The following is a 4,655-nucleotide window of genomic DNA, read 5'->3' as shown; positions in this document are numbered from 1 at the left end:
GTCCAAAGGTTAAGGCTAGGGTACAAGTGGAGGGTACCACTCGTATTGGAAGGATACGACTCGTGAGGGTTAGTTGTATCCCAATGACGGGATTTTGGTGCAGCATAAGTGGGGGTATTCTTGACATTTCACTACTTATACTAAAAAGGTCCCATGAATTCTAACCTACTTAGAAGGTTATTTACCTTATAAATTCCGTTCATTAACACTTATAAACTCTTCTAAATACTCTAAAATTCTCTCAAAATCTTTTGGGTTAGGGAACCTAGGGTTTCAACTAGAGGGTTAATTTGGGGCTTGTCTTTGTGATTCTTTTCCATCATCATCTTGGTTTAAGGCATGTTCTCTTCCCTCATTGTTAATTCTATCTATAAACATGGTTTTTATGAATGTTTTCATAACCTCAATGATTGTATGATTTTGGTTTTGAAATATGAATTGGGGGTTTTGATATTAAATGGTTTGTTATGGTTTCCCATGGTTTTAATTATGATTTTATATGCATTAATGGAGGGTTTGGATAATTGGATTGTATGGGAATGATTTAATGGTAATTGGAATTTAATGGTGACCTGATCAAGGCCATGACAAAATGCTTTTAAAGATATGTTCATTGCATTGACTACTTTTAATGGAACTCTTACTTGTTTTAAAACTTGGTAAAAAAATTATGCAATCTTTAAATGGATTGGAAAGGTAAATGGCTAAATAGTTATGTTTTTGCGATAAATGGAATCCCCCAAGTTGCTTAATATGGTAAATGAAAGGGCACTTTAAAGCCCCCTTAAGCCTATTTATGGTTGACTATGGATAATACTTGCAAGTAAGGGTTGGTATGACAATATCAATATTAATGGCCTTGGTTAATAATGGATAATGGTTTGGTTATTTGGAAATTGGTTTTAATTGGGAAATAATGCTCAGATGTGTAGTAATGTCGTAAAAGGTAAAGGTCCCGAAGGGATAAAAACTAGAAACTCATATTTGCTGATATGAGGTTGGTCATGCTGACTGTGTGCTTGATGTCACACTATATTTTGGGGATGTACTAGTCATCCCAGGTTTTCTTCCCTGGACATGCGGTTACACGCACTGGGGACCTTTTAGCTGGGGGATCTGAACCCATATATCCCATGGGTGGTTTAGGATAACAAAACTACACAGCTTAGGTAAAAGTTTTAAAGGCATGCTAAACCCGACCCCTTTTCCCAGCATGGTTATATATATATATTATATATGTATGTATGATTGTGTTCATATGGATGATTTTACTTAGTTTTATAAATGGCATTATTTTATCCTCATCGTAAGATCATTCTAGTGTTCACTTGTTAACCCATCGACTGGTGGTTGTACACCCACTCAATATAGGAACTCATTGTTCTACTCCTCCTACATAGTTATTGACTCGGGTACAACACTTGGACTAAAGTGGTGAGCTTCCATCCTTTTGGAAGGCTCCATTTTATGTTATGGATATTTATAGACATTTTTTTCATTTTGGATATTGGTTTTGCTATGGTTGGGGGCATGTCCCAACCGGATTTTGGTACTCTTTTGGTTAGAGGCATTGTGGTACTTCTATGGGTTGGAATGGGGAGGATCGGTATTGGTGTTAGCATTGACATTGAAATAAGACGGAAGGTTGGAACCATCGGACATATTTTCTCACTGTTCCATCATGTTTCATTTTGGGATTAAATATATTATGTTTTGGAACTTATTTGGTTATGGCCTAGTTTATGGCCTTTGGTATGTTTGGTATGGTTGGATTGTTGGTATGGGATGGTTGGACTTGATTGGGTTATCCACGGTTGTGATCTTATCCCAGAGTTTTTATGTGAGCTATTGTACGATCTTGCTATATGCTAAAAATTCAGTCAACTCAGGACAAGCGGCTGGAGGTTTGGTTAGGTAACGATAGTGGTCTCCGGTCCACGTCAGACTTTGGATGCCCATTACGACAAGGCCCCTGGTCAGGTCAGGTCATGAAGGTCAAGTCCACATTCTATAACCAAAGCAAAAGCAGTAAGTTTGATGATACAAATTTAAGCAACCTCAAAGAAAATATATTGAAAGGGGAGGCAAGAAATGCCATTCTAGATGATGAGGGAGCATTAAGAATTTAAGGGAAGTTGTGTCTACACCGAGTAGGAAATTTTATTGAAACTATTTTAGAAGAGACTCATAATTCTAAGTAATTGACATATTCGGGTGACAACAAAATGATATACATTTAAGGCAATATTATTAATGGAGATGAATGAAGCAATACATTATGGATTTTCGAAGCAATTTTCAAAACAGCCAACATACCAAGTACAAACACCAGAAGCCCAGTGGTACATTTTAGGATGCCTATTCAAGAATAGAAGTTGGGATAGATTACAATGGACTTTAATGGTCCTTCCAAATAGATTGAGGAAATGTGACTCCATATGGGTTATTATGGACTAGTTGACTAGGCCAACTCATTCATTCCGATAAGAATACATTATAATTTTTCAAAGTTGGCCAAGATTTATGCAAAGGAGATTGTAAGGACACATGGAGTCCCGATATCAGTTGTGTCAGATAGGGGCACTTAGTTCACCTTTAACTTTTGGGAAAGATTCCAGTCAGAATTAGATTCTAAATTAGACCCAAGCATAGATTTTCACCCACATAATGGAAATCAATCAGAGTGAATGACCCAAGTTCTAGAGTATTTGTTTTTGTCTTATGTTATGGACTACAGGGGTCAGTGGGACCAAAACTTACCATTGTATGAATTTTCCTACAATATAGTCACCACTTTAGTATTAACATAGACCATTTTGAGGCCTTCTATAGTAAGAGGTGTAGGTATGCAATTGTGTCGTTTGATGCATGTAAGGTAAGCCACTGTGTCACCGACATTCTCAATGACTCTATTGACAATGTGAGAATCATATAAAAAAATCTCATAGAGGCTCAATGACAACAAAATGAATATGCAAACAATCAGGTGAGCAATGAGAAGTTTGAGTAGGGAGAAGGTACTTTTGAAGGTGTCACCAATGAAGGAGGTAATGCAGTTTAGCAAGAAGGGAAATTTGATCATAAGATATATTGTACTCTCTGAGATTCTTAAGGGAGGAGCCGGAAGCATACAAACTAGCCTTACGTCCAAGTATGTTTGGGATTCACCTGATATTTCATATGTCCTTGCTAAAGAATTATCTCAAGATGGTGATTACATCATTCGTTGGTACCTTAAATTTCTTGATAAGGAGTTGTCCTATAAAGAGGCACAAATTGCTATATCAACAAAGGGTGTGTGGAAATTAAGGACTCAAGTCATTCCTTGTATGACAATTCAATTGAGGAGTCGTATTTTTAATTAGGGTAATTGGGATAAAGAAGAGAGAATGCACAAGAGATATCCACACTTGTTCATTATTTCATGTACTTTATTATTTTGAATTATCTTTTGGGGCTAGTTATCATTTGGGGATGAATGAGTGGTAAATTGGTATCTAACGTAATGTCCCAAATAGTCGTATGTTGAATTAGGGGTTATAATTAACTCCTAGTCCTTCCTTAAGCCATTTTGAGAAATTTAGGGCTAGACTAGGATGGACGGTGTTTGAGGTTGTGTTAGTCTATAGAAATCTGGAACTATTTTTTATATCAATGGTAATGTTTGACCAAAGTTTTAGATATTCAATGAGTTTAGGAGGCTATAGAAAATTCCAACACAGAAAACAATGTTATAAAACTCTGATTAAAGTTTTATTGTGTAGGGGTTTGTTCAAGATGTCATATTTCAGGAAGTGTGATGTGAAATAGATAGGTCTAGAGAATGGTCCAAGTGTTTACGTCAGACCATTATAGTGAAAAAGTTTATCACTACAGCGGTACCTTTATAGCGGTAGACTATAGTGCATTACAGTACTGTTGCAATGGTAATTTAAGCAATTAAGTGGTATTGTTGTGATGATATTACACAATATTTAGAAGTTTTAATAATGTAAAACCCTTTTTCATTTCTTGCTTTCTGAAAAATGTGAGAGAGATTTAGGGGAGGCATTTTTTTGTAGATTATTGGAGTTTTTGATCTTTGGAGGGAAGTTATTATATTCTAAACTGGAAATTCCTTATTATAATCTCTCAATCATTAGAAAATGATTTATGATGGAATTTGAATTTTATCCTTAGTTCATGAAATTAATATAAATTGGTGTGAATAAGTATAAAATGAATAGTAATGATCTTAAGTTGTCAGAAAGCACTAACGAGAGCAGAATTACAATTGTTGATGTTAATTAAAATTGAGTTCATGAGTTTTAAGGGTTAGAAAATATTAGGATGGAAAATTAAGGGAAATTATGGTTATAAGTTTTTAATTTTGCATATCTAGCTATTGAAAAGAGATGAATTGATTGAATAATATATCATCTTATCATTTTAGATCATGAACAAGTAGAAAGGAAAAGAAAAGGCAAGATTGTGAGGAACGATGGTAGGTTACGGTTTATTATAGCAACTAGAACTTGCTTGAATCAATGCTTATATGTAAATTAAGAATTTGTGATGTATTTCAAGAACTGCATGAGATTAAAGATTGAATTGCATATTCATATACATTGGTATGAAGAACATGGTGAAATAATGATAATGATGATGACGATGAT

Source organism: Capsicum annuum, chromosome 9, assembly GCF_002878395.1.
Source record: "Capsicum annuum cultivar UCD-10X-F1 chromosome 9, UCD10Xv1.1, whole genome shotgun sequence".
Taxonomy (NCBI): Eukaryota; Viridiplantae; Streptophyta; class Magnoliopsida; order Solanales; family Solanaceae; genus Capsicum; species Capsicum annuum.
This window is presented reverse-complemented; position numbering follows the sequence as displayed.